Source organism: Chelonia mydas, chromosome 8 (assembly GCF_015237465.2).
Source record: "Chelonia mydas isolate rCheMyd1 chromosome 8, rCheMyd1.pri.v2, whole genome shotgun sequence".
NCBI lineage: Eukaryota > Metazoa > Chordata > Testudines > Cheloniidae > Chelonia > Chelonia mydas.
This window is the reverse complement of record NC_057854.1, coordinates 18,217,348-18,233,812: the sequence shown is the minus strand read 5'-3', so window position 1 is coordinate 18,233,812 and position 16,465 is coordinate 18,217,348. Positions and strand designations below refer to the sequence as shown.

At 43.4% G+C, this 16,465-nt stretch overlaps 1 protein-coding gene across 6 annotated transcripts in view; it reads left to right on the top strand.

Moving 5' to 3' along the window:
- Positions 1-16,465, top strand: part of PPP2R2B (protein phosphatase 2 regulatory subunit Bbeta) — a 261,285-nt gene that overhangs the window by 204,661 nt on the left and 40,159 nt on the right. The window lies entirely within an intron of this gene.

Sequence of the window (16,465 nt, the reverse complement as noted above, 5' to 3'; positions counted from 1 at the left end):
CCAGTTTCATGACTGGCCAGGCTACGGTGTGAAAGTTCTGTTTGGTTCTCCTTGATGAAACCCCCCCGCCCCTTGGTTCATTCTGCTTCCCTGTAAGCTAACCACCCTCCCCTCCTCCCTTCGATCACTGCTTGCAGAGGCAATAAAGTCATTGTTGCTTCACATTCATGCATTCTTTATTCATTCATCACACAAATAGGGGGATAACTACCAAGGTAGCCCAGGAGGGGTGGTGGAGGAGGGAAGGACAAGGCCACACAGCACTTTAAAAGTTTAACACTTTTTAAAACTTATTGAATGCCAGCCTTCTGTTGCTTGGGCAATCCTCTGGGGTGGAGTGGCTGGGTGGCCGGAGGACCCCCACCGCGTTCTTGGGCATCTGGGTGAGGAGGCTATGGAACTTGGGGAGGAGAGCGGTTGGTTAAACAGGGGCTGTAGCAGCGGTCTGTGCTCCTGCTGCCTTTCCTGCAGCTCAACCATATGCTGGAGCATATTAGTTTGATCCTCCAGCAGCCTCAGCATTGAATCCTGCCTCCTCTCATCACGCTGCCGCCACCTTTCAACTTCAGCCGTCTCTTCAGCCCGCCACTTACTCTCTTCAGCCCGCCACCTCTCCTCCCGGGTATTTTGTGCTTTCCTGCACTCTGACATTGTCTGCCTCCACACATTCATCTGTGCTCTGTCAGTGTGGGAGGACAGCATGAGCTCGGAGAACATTTCATCGCGAGTGCATTTTTTTCTCCTTCTAATCTTCGCTAGCCTCTGGGAAGGAGAAGATCCTGTGATCCTTGAAACACATGCAGCTGGTGGAGGAAAAAAAGGGACAGTGGTATTTAAAAAGACACATTTTATAGAACAATGGCTACACTCTTTCACGGTAAACCTTGCTGTTAACATTACATACGTAGCACATGTGCTTTCATTCCAAGGTCGCATTTTGCCTCCCCCCAGAGCGTGGCTAGCCCCTCTTCCCTCCCCATGGCTAACATTGGGGAACATTTCTGTTCAGCCACAGGCAAACAGCCCAGCAGGAACGGGCACCTCTGGAGTCCCCTTAAGAAAAGCACCCTATTTCAACCAGGTGACCATGAATGATATCACTCTCCTGAGGATAACACAGAGAGATAAAGAACGGATGTTGTTTGAACGCCAGCAAACATACACTGCAATGTTTGCAATGTGCAAACATACACTTGTTCTGCAATGATTCCCGAGTACGTGCTACTGGCCTGGAGTGGTTAAGTGTCCTAACGTGGTGGACGGAATAAGGCTGCCCTCCCCAGAAACCTTTTGCAAAGGCTTTAGGAGTACATCCTAGAGAGCTGCGAATGCCAGGGCAAATTAATCATTAAACATGCTTGCTTTTAAACCATGTATAGTATTTTAAAAAGTACATTCACCAGAGGTCCCTTCTCCGCCTGGCGGGTCCGGGAGGCAGCCTTGGGTGGGTTCGGGGGTACTAGCTTCCGGTCCAGGGTGAGAAACCGTTCCTGGCTGTCGGGAAAACCGGCTTCTCCACTTGCTTGCTGTGAGCTATCTGTGGGGGCTGCTCTGATGCAAGTAGCCAACACAATCAAAGATCTGCTGATATCAAGGGTAGTGACCCTGGGAAATGTGCAGTTAGGGAATCATCTTCCTCGTCCCCAAAACCTGCTTCCGTGTTGCCTACATCTCCACTGAAGGAGTCAAACAACACGGCTGGGGTAGTGGTGGCTGAACCCCCTAAAATGGCATGCAGCTCATCATAGAAGCGGCATGTTTTGGGCTTGGACCCGGAGTGGCCTTTCGCCTCTCTGGTTTTCTGGTAGGCTTGCCTCAACTCCTTAAGTTTCACGTGGCACTGCTTCGGGTCCCTGTTATGGCCTCTGTCCTTCATGCCCTGGGAGATTTTGACAAAGGTTTTGGTATTTTGAAAACTGGAACGTAGTTCTGATAGCACGGATTCCTCTCCCCATACAGCGATCAGATCCCGTTCCTCCCGTTCGGTCCATGCTGGAGCTCTTTTGAGATTCTGGGACTCCATCATGGTCACCTCTGCTGATGAGCTCTGCATGGTCACCTGCAGCTTGCCACGCTGGCCAAACAGAAAATTGAAATTCAAAAGTTTGCGGCTCTTTTCCTGTCTACCTGACCAGTGCATCTGAGTTGAGAGCGCTGTCCAGATCGGTCACAATGGAGCACTCTGGGATAGCTCCCGGAGGCCAATACAGTCTAATTGTGTCCACACTACCCCAAATTCGACTCAGCAAGGCCGATTTCAGCGCTAATCCCCTTGTCGGGGGTGGAGTAAGGAAATCTATTTTAAGAGCCCTTTAAGTCGAAAAAAAGGGCTTCGTCGTGTGGACAGGTGCAGGGTTAAATCGATTTAATGCTGCTAAATTTGACCTCAACTCCTAGTGTAGATCAGGGCTAAGCCTACAACATGAGAAATCTGAAGGCAAGAGGACACTTGGTACACAAAAAGGAGGAGGCTGGTTTAAGCATAGTGAACCGTATAAAAAAGGGCATACATATGCGAATGGAAGAGGCAGACAAAAGAAGAGAGTATTGAGCAGAGTGCATGACCCATGAGGTAGCATATGGCATATGAGGAAATGAAACATGAAACTGTACTGCATCAACAGGAACTAAGTATCTTTTAGTTTGCAATAGCAGGGTCTACGCGGGGCAGTTAGAGCATTCTGCAATTCACACCACAAAGACCAGTCTATGGCGCCGTGTAGACAAACCCGAGCGCTAACATAGAGGCTCTGGTACCATCTTCCTTGGCCTGCTCCGCGCAAGAGGATTTGTAATGATAATGTTTATGCGAAGTTTTGTGCTGATAGTTTAACTGCAGACAGCTGGGTGAAAAAGGGATATTTTTCATAAACATTTTCATAAAAACTTCAATTTCCATTTGTTCTCACAAAATTTTCTAATTTCAATATGTTCTGTAGCTGGTGGAAAAATAGGATGAATTTATTATTAATATTCCTCTGAAAAAATCAATTCTATTTCCCATTGAAAAATCAAAGTTAGAAAAATTTTGACCAGCTCTAAGTTGGTGTGGGTTTTGATGGGGCTGAAAGCTCTACAATTGTGATCTAATTTTTTATCCACCTCTTTAAATTTGCAGGATACAGTTCAGTTTCCCTTCACTTTGGGGTTGTAGGACATTCCCTTGCTGTCCACTTGCACAGAGATAATGCTGAGTGTTCCATGATGGCTTCATTCAGCAAACTCTTCCATTCTTCCATTGACCAAACCATTAAAAGCCTTTCCCCCATAATAGTGAAGCTATGTTTATCTTTGTTCAACTGTAGCCCAGAACTCCAATCTTATTACCTTACTTATAGTATTGTGACCTGTTCTCTGATTTGGCAGAAATTCCAATCAAGTCTTGCGAGTGGATGTCTAATAATCCAAGTGAGTGCTGGACCCCAATTAGAAGTTCAGAAGAAGTGCAAGTGACTCTTGCATCTCTAAAGGAGGAATCAACCAGTCATTTCAAGGAAAGATGAATGCCATAGATAACACAAGGTCACTTCCCCTTCAGTGGGACAGCCGTGCAAAGAAAGCTGCTCTACCACAAGTTATTGAGCTTAGTGCAGGAGTTTCTGGGTGACTTCCCAGGGCCTGTGTTTTGCAGGAGGCCAGACTAGTGGAGCACAATGCTCCCTTCTGGTCTAACCGTCTGAATCTCGGCATGGATTTTAAATGAAATGAGGAGAGGCAATAGGAGCAGATGAACAATAGTCTGTTTGGCAGAATATCTGCTGGCCTGCCAGATAAATGGCTTTGTAACCAGTGAAACATGATCTCAGGTCACTTTTATCCAAGATTTTACTTTTTGGATATGGAGACAGAAAATTGTTTGTATTGGTTTGTACCACCTCATCCAATCCTGGATGAGAACTGTCTTCTAAATCATAGCACATCAATAAAGGCCTAAGGGAGGAAAAAAGCATAAAGTAACCCTGAAGATGTGAGAGAGGTGTGTATTAGGAAATAGATCCTGAAGGAAGGAAGCAATGGAGTCATGGTATGATATTGCTGTTACACTGTCTGGAGTGGCTCACGAGTGATAATACTAATCTCAGGGCAGACTGTTAAGAAGCCAGGGCACAGACTCCACACTGGGTGTGAATTCTATACTTAGAATTCACCAACCAACAAGTGTAAACTCCTCAAGCACTATACAGCCTTAACAAGGAGTCACAGATAGTCCTCTGGATAGTCCAACCTGGCAAGCTTGACTCTGTGATACATGGTCACTTTACACCAATGATCACAAAATATTCAAATTACTCCCAGTACCAAAGGAACAATCACTTACCCTAGGTCAATTTGAATCTTGTACCTCACACCAAAGACAATGCTGGTAGCCAATCCTGTAACATACTAACTGTTTATTATCTAATAAATAACTCTCATTTCTTTTTCCAAGGTTAAAATAAGGTAAGCCTGCACAGAAATGAAACAGAATCTTAAATTCAAAAGGTGATAGAAATTTCTATAATCAGTAAGCTTTTATGTCCTTTGGAACTAACCCAAGCCAAGCTGCTTAGGGGTCTCTTACTTGTGTTTAGAAATCTTTGCCCCTCAGACTCTAGAAAGCATAAAGAGACCCTAATTCCTTCTGGTCAGGAATTTTCATCCTCACATCCCTAGAGTCCAAGATGATGGGATGAGCACTGTTGCACGTAGATTCTTCACGGGTTGGTGTGGGGAGCAATCAACAAAGTCTGTATTCCATAATGGCCCATTTGGATTCAGTAGCCCTTCCTGATGGGCAGGAGATAACACCTTCTGCAGGAATCCAGCATTTTGCAGTAGGTGAAGCTTTTTTCCTGTTTGGTGAGTTACATGGCTTCAGAACAAACATTAATACAGTTATAGAGCCAACTCATAAGTACTACCTTGTAGCATGGGGTACAAATATAATATATTCAGCTTTGTACAAGCATTCCATAAAGTCTAAACGCAAAATACATTCTTATAACACTAATATCCTTTTTAACTATACTAATCCACAGGTAAGCCAGACTGGTTTCCAGCTGTGCATTTATCAGTGTTCAGTGTGGCCTGGGGCCTTGGCATGAGCTGGCACCTGGTCTGCCGGCTCACAATTGCCTATTTGAAACTTGGCTGTGGAGTGGAGCCTGCTAGTGACAAGAAGATGGGGTGGGTTGTCTTCATAATTCACTAAGCTTTCGCTAGCCAGAAGGAAGATACTCCTGAACATTTACATCTTAGCTGCCACAATGGTGCCCTGTGGAAATAAGGGACCATCCTGATGGATACTAATATTTTTTAATTTAATGACATAAAAGGAGTCCTATCAGCTCAACAAGCGTAGCCATCAGTCTCACTTCAGCGTGTGCTGCATGTAGGGGCTGGCCCTGACTGAACACCTGGACTATCAAGACATTCTGTCTCTGAAGTGAAACCTTAGTGTCATTTATTAAATTGTTTGGAGGGTCATGGAAGCTGACAGCTTGCCATTACACAAACGGAAAGATAAGCTTCTGATTAGTTTCTGAGCCTTGAAGAAACCTACAGCACATGTCAAAAAGACTTGAAACGTATAAATCACTATCTCAGTTTTCTATATGATACCAAAAAAATAAGACATCTCTGAGGTTGGCTGTCAGTTTGGAACCTTATTAAAAAGTCTTCAGTTCCCCCTTTTAAACAGGATTTTGTCCAAGATTGAGGCAGGGGGGACTAGAGCCGGCCTTCCTGAGGGAAGACCGAGATGAGTGTCCATTGGTATAATTTTTGCGTCATTTGTTTCCCTGCCATTTACTAACCATCCAAGCTGTATGTGAACAGCTAATCTAAGAGTAGTAACAGCAAAGGCATCATTGCATCAAACAAAAGGACCTGCTGGTTGCAGCATTCCTTCTGAGGGGTATTCTTTTATTACACCTATTAAATGTCCTTACAAACGATGGGCCATGGTTGGTTCTTATTTTCTCTGGACCAGATCTCTCATTCCAAGGTTCTGCCTTAAAAAAAGCAGGCAGCATGGTGCTACTGAAAGAATTACTAGGATGATTCTTATTTTATGATATCCTTACTCACAATGTTATTCTCCAGAGCAGGACGGCTCTCTAACAAACCAGCTGTCCACGTGGCTGTACAAAGAGTGTATGGAACCTTTTGGTTTCATTCTGCTCGATGCTGGAGTTTGGTTTTCCTATTCTAGAAGGAATGTGATCTCCTTTCCTACATTTAAAATATGCCAGAAAGCATCCCTTTTGCCAGTGAAATCCTCTGGGGCCCATGGAAGAAATGAAAAGTATGTTCGATTAAAACAATTAAAATATAGGTCTAGCTAATCTAGAGAGACGTGTGAGATGGGTGAACAAGAAATAGATTTAAAATAAAACGGGACTATTGGCTGCTCTGTCACAGTGAGATGGATATACCCCTGCCAGCAGGGAAGTGACTTGCACATTTCTGTTTCACTTGCATCTTCACTTGAAGAAAAGCCTCTTTTCAATTTATTGTATCTTTTGTTAGGGCATTCCTGCATAGCCAGAGCCATGTTTTCTCATTGTCTCCCTACCAGAGCACATCAGCCTCTCATCCTCTGTCTATGGATGTATACTGCCTTCTTCACTCAAATCCCCTCATCCAGGCCATCATGATTCTGTCTGAGGATTAGATGGGATTCCCTTAGGAGAATCTTGAGTGTTGCACTCACCTGAGCCTAGGGATCACTGTTGCTCGTGATACTGCCTCCAGTGCTTCTGCAAGCGCTCTCCACCCATGGTGGCCTAGGGAGATCCAAAGATGCAATTCCATTTATTTAGTGGAGTTACACCAGGAGTGAATTTTTCCCTGAGAATCCCAAACTGGGCATTCCATACGGCATTGCAACCTCCTTTGTGTGAGCAACTGTTCAAACTTTTTTCCTCATGTGCCTGTCACATGTGGTTGTAACTGCTCCTTGCCCTACGCAAATTCTTTCCTCTTCCCCCAGTCTCACTGTGCCCAAGGCTTAAACCGGCTCATTTTGCATGTTCTACACCTTGGATCCCGTTGGACTTACATCCTTGTAAGCAGCCTACGCATATTTTTGTACCTCTGCTTTTGAACTTGGCTCAATATGTTTTAACAGCTGGCTGGTCGGGGATATTAATTTGATAAGGAGCCCATTGCTGGAGGTCTCTGTAGTCTACTCCAGGATAATAATGAGTGAATATCATTTCTATCTGACGGCGGTTAGTGATCTGTAGCATGTGATCTGAGTTGGGTGGTCTTGGTGCAGTCCCTAATGGCCAAGTTTCTGCAACTTAAAACTCCATCACAGTCTGCATGCTTGCTAGCAATCTCAGAAGAGAGAATAGGGTCTGAATGTGGGTGGAACTACCCCTGCATCTTTGAGAGGGGATCCCTCCACTTTGGGTTATGGTTTGGAGAACACAAGAACTGCATTTATCTGTTCTTTCCCTCTTTTGTGGAAAACTGAGTTCAATCGCCAGGGCTCTCAACCCAGCATTTTTTCAGGAGCACTAAAATAAACCCCCCTAAAAAAATGTATGAAAGTTGCGTTCCTATATCCATCCACAATGATGGGAAAATAGACCCTTTACGATTAGTTAATCCCAAAGTTGCTACATCGCTGTAGTCAGCACATGCATTTACTCTCCTGGCATTTTGTTGTTGTGATGAAGCCATCGCTATCATTTCATTCTTTTAACCTCCGCAAAATCTATTGTAAAATCTTCTATATAATAACACTTCCTTCTTGCAAAAGTATGCAAATTCCTTGGCTTCTGGGGACAGTTTCATGGAGAATTTGTACTTTATTCCTCACACCATGCACAGCTCTGTATGCAACTTCAAGCATCTGCAGTTTAATGTGGAGAGAGGAAAAAATGATGCTGTGGATAAAAATTGTTATGCTGCTAGCACGTCTCTGGTGTCAGAGTATTTATTCCACAGCACAGAGATTTGTATTTCTTTTTACATTCTCAAAAACATTATCATTTAAATGACAAACAGGGTAATTTGAACCGTTTGGCTTTTTAAAAATAATGAAGTGCTATAAAATGCACGTGGCAGAACTAATCAATTTCAAATGATCAGATCATTGTCAAACCACTGCAACAAAAATAATTGGAAAAAAAAGATTTCTCCATTTGCGCTAGTTACCTACATTGCTCTAAAACAGTTCAGTGTGCAGTATTTGCATGCTCAGCTGAGCTCAAAATGCAATCTTTGGTGGTCTCATTTCTTTAGGCCTAGTGGGACGGTATCAGACTCACACTGACACATACAGTCTCAAGGAAGACAGTCCATTACTCTGCTATTAATCCACTGCCAACCATTTGGATTGTGCTTTTGTCCTATGGAGTATACTCTTTAGGGTTTACTTACTTTTTGTTGCTCATTAAATACTGTTAGTTTATAAAGATGAAAAGCCAGGGCCAGATCTTCTGGCGTGGCACAGCCACTTTGCAAAGAGATTGTGGCTGGAGGAACGGAGGCATGGCGGCATTCCCCAATGTCACTGATTCTCAGCTGCTTGTTTGTTTAGCTGTAACCTCAGGAATAAAGAGGAGTGTTATTTACAATTGAAGCCACAAGGGTGGGATTCAGGTATCAGCAGGTAGAAGATGTAATTACCCAGTTTGAGAATTTGACCAGGACACCAAAATCCATACTTGTAGTTTGAGAGTTGAGTGGTTCTGGTTGTTTGTGTGTTTTTAGCAGCTGAATTAATTTTGTAAAATAAAGTTTGTAATAGCTTCCTTCCAGTCTTAATCCGTTTATTGAACCAAGAGTAGACCATGGAAGCAGCATGTAGGGGTTAGTTAGAACTCTGGCCGTTTGACTCCTCAGGTTGCTGAAAAGAAAAAAGGAGGTTTATTTTGCCTCTTTGCGTGCCCCCTTTTTCCCCTCCCCCCTCGTTTGCCCAGGTCATGAGCTGGATTCTTTCTTCTCCAGTGCAGACTCATCCATCCATCCATTTTAATATTTGTAAATTTGGCTTGAAAGCACTGATGACCAGAATTGACCTTCCAGAATTTTTTCCTATTCATCTCTTTTTTCCACAGCACTTATACTGTCGGTATCTACATCTTGGCATACTGTAAAAACAATGTGCCAGGGAGAATTATCAATGGAATTAGATTGCTGTGAATTCATGTTTGATAACACAACTGTGCCTTTGCATAATTCTCCCTGATTATCAGAAGGGAGAAATGCTATAAATCTGGTGGATGGGTTTAAAATGACATTGGCTTTTCTGAGATGGGAAAATATATGAACGAGATCATTTGAAAGAATCATGCCCTTTAGGGGAATGAAATTCTAAGCAGTCCATAAAGCTGAGATTGAGAATTCCAGATCTTTATTCTCAAATAATAAAAATGCTCTGTTTTCTAGCCCAGGTAGCTGTAAACTTCTCACATTTCATAACTTAAAGAAACATACAGTAAAAATAATATATAATAATTAAAGAAGAACTCTGAACTAAAAAAAAATTATACTATTGTGCACAGTAAATGAGAAATTCTGAATGGTTTGAAATCTTTTGTTTTGTTTTAATAATACTTGCTATGAATGTAACCTCTGTTAGGTAGTGTATAGTTTGCAAACTAATCCTGATCGCCATGAGTGTGATTTTTATTCATAAGTATTTCCTGAGTAGTTGTGACAAATTTCGGCCTGTGAGTTGTTTGTCTTTATTGTGTGATTGGTCCCTTAAGTCACATGGTACTGCTGCTGTTCTCTGATTGGATGACTGACTTTTTTATAAACCAGGGAAAAACTAATATGGCACTTTTTGGTAGGAATTTTGGAATGAATGAATGTTACCACACTAAGATTCATGACGTTTTTGGCATTTGCAAACAGTTTCACAAATACCTGGCAGTTACCAAAAATCACATGACCCCATGAATGACAGCAAACCAAACTTGATGCTTTTATTCATGAATCAGGATGTTTTTTACTTTCTGGCCATCTCCAGGTAAGGCTGTGAGAACTTCAGGCCTACGTGATGCAGTGTTACCCGAGACAAAACAGGAGACGTGAGAAAATAGGTACAGTGTCCGAATGGAACAGACCATTGAGCAGGAGAATTCTTTAGGCACAGGGGGGAATGGATTAAGCAGAAAAAGTGTATGTTGGGTGATATTGATTAAGAGCAGTGTTTATGGGCCAAATCCTGCTAACTGTCTGTGTAAATAACATGAGGGGGTTTTTACCCCATACGTGGGATGAAGGCAGATACTGAGCAGTAGACATATCCAGCGGATGTAAATAAGACTTTGATAGTGCATAAAGTCAAAGCAGCAGCAGGAGCAGCAACAACAAAGGGAAAGGAAACATGAGGGTCAAAGAACAGCGAACCAAAGGGGAAGAAACCTTTGAAAACGCATGAGGGGGAACAGCTCTTAGTGAAAGCTTCTCTTCAAGGCATGTCAGGGGCTCTGCTGGCATTTGAGAGGCACTGGAACACTGTAGGAGGTGAGGGAAGGGAAGTGTAGTGCCCAAGCAGTAATTGCTTAAGGCATTCTGCTTGGGGAAGACAGATGGTAACTATGACACAGTTTAATGTGGAGTAGCTTGAGCTCCCGCAGTGCTGGAGAGAGGAAGGGAGGCACAAGGGAGCGGTGCCAGGAGTGTGCCCTAACTGCCCATTCCCCTTCTCCGTTTGGCATATTGGGCACCTTTAACTGCACTAGCCTGCCTGCTCCCTTATGCTCAGAGGCCCTGATCCTTCCTTCATGGAAATCAATGGCAATGCTCCCATTGACTTCCATAACGCAGGATTACTCCTAGAGAGCACAAACACCAGCATGATGCTGGCTGCCTCCCGCGGGTGTGTGCCATGTGGAAAGGGCTCTCTCTCTCCCAACCATTGTGCACCTGCTCGAGAGCACCAGCAGTCTAGCTTTGGGGCTGGCATGGAAGTTTAGAGCTAAAGAAAATAACCTTAGGGTATGAAGGATGCTCAGTCGTAAAGGTCCTGTCCAGAGCATGGCTGGCACTCTGCTAACTGCATTAAACCTCACTCATTAGAAACATTCACTCAGCTGGAGCCAGCAGGATAGTGGTGCTGGTGGTACCTTGCCCAAAGGGCATGGGGATAGTAGCTTCATTCTGTGTGAGACACATTTTTCCAAGCACGGTTCCAGTGCAGTTACCTGTTGGGGTTTATATTTCTGTGTAGGTGTAACACAGAAATGGCATAAAGAAAATAATCCTTTCCACTCTGTTCAGAAAGCACTCCAGAGAACACAGACTAAAAGCAAGAGTGGGAGGTTTTGGAGCCTGCATAGGGCATGCGAGCAGTGTGCCAATCTGCCTACCTAGCCTTTCTACCGCACACCCATCCTCCTCCCCCTCCACCTATGGCATATTATACTGTTGCTGCGATGGAGCATTAGGCTGTATCGCAGGAGGCTGGAACTTAGCAAACAATGAAATATTGCTTTATTTTTTCTTCCCAGCCGGTTCTGATTCCATTAACTGTGGGTGTGCTCTGAATACCTGCCTGCATGTTGGTGCTGGAGCAATTCGGTATGCCAGGAGTCTTCTCTATAGTGAAATGGTAATTGAAAGGCTCAACAGGACTCCTGCTGGCAGGTCTGTCAAGAAGCGCTAAGCACATTCATTAAAGCAAACATATTCCCTCTTCTGCTCGGCAGCATCGGCTTTACCATCTTTATTGTGTGTACTGCTACTGTGGCTACCATCTGATAGAGAGTAAAGAGCATATCAAAAGACTCACATCTATCATCCAGGCTCAGATGGCCACTTTGAAATGAGAACAAGTTCTATTAAAATTTTATCTAAATCTGAATTTCTTCCAGCCCCGATCCGTAAGTGGAAGAATAATGTATCTTCAGAGCATGAATTAAAGTTAATCCACCTAGCACCCAGGTGAGGCAGGTAGGAATCATCATCCCCATTTTATAGATGGGGGAACTGAGGCAGAGAGCTGCAGTGACTTACCCAACAGCACAGAGTGAGTCAGTGGCAGAGCCAGGAATGGACATTTAGATTTCCTGGCTCCTTTATTTTAAACATAATATGAAAGATTAAATGTTAGGAAATTGTTACCTTATGTCTGAGTATTTGATAGCATGTTGTAAATTGAGAGGCAGGTGCTGATATCCTGGTTTCACCCTCTTTCTCCTATTTCTTTTTGTTTGTTTGTTTGTTTTACCCATTTTGTATGATGGCAGAGGGATTTTCCTCTTCTATTTAATGATGAGATCCCACCTGTGCACCATTGGGAGACAATGTGACATCAAAAATGTTGTTTGCTCACTGCCTTGTTCTGGTCTGCTCACTGCATGGCACCCATTCTGGCCTTTGGTTTGCCAGCTCTTCAGAGAAGAGATTTTTGTCCTTTTGTGCATTCTCAGGTTGCTGTGTACAGTTTTGCTCTCCATACTCCGCTCCTGATCCTGCCAGGGGCTGAGCAGCCTCCGCTCCAGCATCCAGCTCCTAAGAGCACTGGGCCCTCGGTCCTCACTCCCATCAATTTCTTGCTAAAGCACCACACCTCAAAGGAATGGGCCCCGTAAGGCCACCTTCAGTTGATGGAGTTTGCAGTGGCCTGTATGAATGAGTTTCACAGTAGCTGTCCCCTTAGCAGAATTCCTAAGCCTGCTGAACATCTCACTCCTCCCTAAGCATGACCCATATCCTCCTGGGACAGCCTAGTATAGTTTAATTCAGTGCAGGATCTCTGCTCCCTGACAAACCTAAGAATATTTGATGTGTTAGGACGTCTCTGTCCTTGCATTTGATTACATGAAAAAATCCCAAGTAATAAATGACACAAGAAATAGCATTAGTGTAAATGTAATGTTTAGAGGAGATGGAAATGTCTCGGGAAAACAGATGAAACCCGCAGAATTATAAGCAACATGGACTGGTAATTAGATAGCAAGTTTATCTTCACACGGAAAGGTATCTTTTCTCACTTCACGAGAAAGGCTCAATAAGACAAAGTCAGAGAGAGCGTGAAATTGTAAGTCTGCCCTGAAAATAGTCTTTTGATGTGTATTCTGTCTGCAAAATATGAATCCCCAGGCTGCGTTGGCCCACTATTTCTGCTGCTGACCGCACAGAACATGCCTTTTGGAATTACAAAATAAAAATCAAGGACCAAATGCACACAGGTGCGCTGTTGATAGAGTATGGTCAGCACCTCTCAGGGTTTGGCCCCAAAGAACTAGTGCTGCTATCTGACTCCCATTTGACTGGATGATATTTTCTTTGTTGTAAGTAACAGGTTAGGTTTAGCGTGCATTACAAAAGGGACTTTAGTTTTGCTAATTTCACGGGGCCAGATTCTGCCCTCATTTGCAGGCTAGGTTCCTGTTGTAGTAATGGGCTAAATTCTGCTCGTGGTAACACAGGTGTAAACCCACTAAAGTTGATAAGCTTACTTTTGATTTTCACATGGGGACTAGCAGCAAATACTGGCTGAGTGGGAGCTGCCCTCACATATCCAAGTTAATCCAATGTAATTATTAAACAAAATAATGGTTTGATATCTAAGACTTATTTTCAGTATCATAGGTTACTTCACAGGTGAGCGCGATTATACAAACAAAGTCGACTGCAGTAGGTGTCGCTAAGAAGTGAACATTAGTTATTCCTCAGTGGTGTCTGAGATGCTGCATTATTTCCTTACACTTAAAACAGGTAATAACTGCATTACTTCAGCTCAGATAAGGAGGTTTGGTAGCCATTGGCCAAATAGCTACCTAAATGAAGTCGCTACATTGTGTATTGATTTTTTTTTTAAATGGCTACCATGGTGTACCAGATTCTGCTCACAGTTATTGGTGTAAATCCAGAGTTACCCCCATTGCATTACAAGGATTTCCAGGAAGTTACTCTAGATTGACGCTTGTGTCACTAAGAGCGAAACCTCACCTTCTGCCAACATAAATAAATAACCCGAATATTTAGAAGTCTGTCACTTTTAAAATCAGAGAGAAAAAGTGGGTGAGTAAATAGCTTTTATGAGACTAACTTTGGTTGGTGAGAGAGAGAAGTTTTCGAGCCACACAGAGCTTGTTTTCATGTCTGGGAAAGGTTTTAAAATCACCCATCTACCAATGTGATCAGCATACCCCATAATTTATACCAGTTCAGCAAACTTCACCAAGGAGCAGTGACATTTTTCATGAAGATTTGTGAATTTAGTAAAAAGCAGAAGTCACATGTTCCAGTGGATGAGTGTTATTTATATTACCGCCGCACTTAGAAATCCCAAACAAAATTGGGACCCCATTTTGCTATGCATCGTACAAACGCATAGTAAGCTTATATTGTAAACGTACAATCAACGGATAGGAAGGGAAACAGAGGCACAGAGAGGTGAAGTGACTTGCCCAAGGTCACACAGCAGGACAATGACAGAGCTGGGACTAGAATGCAGGTCTCCTGACTCCTAGTTCAGTGTCCTAAGTACTAGACCACCCTGTCTTCTCTTGAAACTACAGCCTAAAGCAAATTAGAAACTGTCTCACATTCATGACTGTTTCCAGGGAGGCACTGGCTTCTTTGTCAGCAAGGGCTGTCTTTCATTCCATAGAAAATAGCAAAAGAATGGAAATGAAACATCAAACCATTTCACTTCTCACAAATGTGGCAGATATGCTCCTTTATATCAAATATATAATGTGTAATGATGGTGCAATTTCCTTTGTGATTTCTCTAGTAGTGTGATTTATTCCTTTGTACACACATTTTTCTACAATAAGGCCCAAGTTTTTGTTCACTTAAAATACATGGGATGGGCCATGCAATTCATTGTTTGTGACTTAGGCCACCAGATTGCTTACACAAAGCACATGAGCCAGCCAGTTTTTTGGTCTCCTGCAGTTTTGTAAATTTGCCACAATGACTGGAAGGCCTTTTGCAAACCACTGAATTTTTCAAACACCCACCATAGTGTTAAAATGGATTGGCCAGAGGCAAGCCACCAGCCCACCATTGCCATTTTGGATTTGCTCCCATAAGGGAACTAGTGCTCCTCCCCATTGTTTTAAAGCTTCTAAATAATTGACTTCCATTTCGGAGGCAGATCTGAGCCCATGAGCATCACTGTGTTCACAGAGGACTTTCCAATTTAAGAAAAGCGTTGGCCAGTACCAAATGCATTTAAGGAACAAGGCAAACTACCCTGTCTAATGGGTATTGAAATTACTTTATGGGGAATCATAGAACTGGAAGGCACCTCAAGAGGTCATCTAGTCCACTCTCCTGCACTCATGGCAGGAATGAGTATTATCTAGACCGGGGTCCCCAACGCGGTGCCCACGGGCGCAATGGCGCCCGCCAGGACAGTTGTGTGCACCCGCAGGACACCGCACTGCCGAGCGTGGCCACCGGAGAACCGCCCGCTGAAATGCCACGAGAAGGGTTGCAGTTTCTCAGTGGCATTTCGGCAGCGACACTTCTTTTCGCTGCTGCATTTCGGCGGCAGGGTCTCTGACGCCTGCCAGTCTTCTGGGAATAGAAATGTGCTATTCCCACAGAAAGGTAGGGGACCACTGATCTAGACCATCCCTGACTGGTGTTTGTCTAACCTGCTCTTAAAAATCTCCAGTGACGGAGATTCCACAACCTCCCTAGGCAATTTATTTCAGTGCTTAACCACCCTGACAATTCAGAATTTTTTCCTAATGTCCAAGCTGAATCGCCCTTGCTGCAATTTAAGCCCATGGCTTCTTGTCCTAGCCTCAGAGATTAAAGAGAACAGTTTTCCTCCTCCTCTTTGTAGCAACCTTTTATGTACTTGAAAACTGTTATCATGTCCCCTCTCAGTCTTCTCTTTTCCAGATTAAACAAATCCAGTTTTTTCAATCTTCCCTCTTAGGTCATGTTTTCTAGATCTTTAGTCATTTTTGTTGCTCTTCTCTGGACTTTCTCCAGTTTGTCCACATCTTTCCTAAAATGTGGCACCCAGAACTGGACACAATACTCCAGTTGAGGCCTAATCAGGGCAGAGCAGAAGAATTACTTTTCGTGTCTTGCTTACAACACTCCTGCTAAAACAACCCAGCATGATGTTTGCTTTTTTTGCAACAGTGTTACACTGTTGACTCATATTTAGCTTGTGATCCACAATGACCCCCAGATCCCTTTCCACAATACTCCTTCCTAGGTAGTCATTTCCCATTTTGTATGTGTGCAACTGATTGTTCCTTCCCAAGTGGAGTACTTTGCATTTGTCCGTATTGAATTTCATCCTATTTATTTCAGACCATTTCTCCAGTTTATCTAGATCATTTTGAATCTTAATCCTATCCTCCAAAGCACTTGCAACCCCTCCCAGCTTGGTATCATCCACAGATTTTATAAGTGTACTCTCTATGCCATTATCTAAATAATTGATGAAGATATTGAACAGAACCGGACCCAAAACTGATCCCTGTGCAACCCCAGTTGATATGCCCTTCTAACATGACTGTGAACCACTGATAACTAT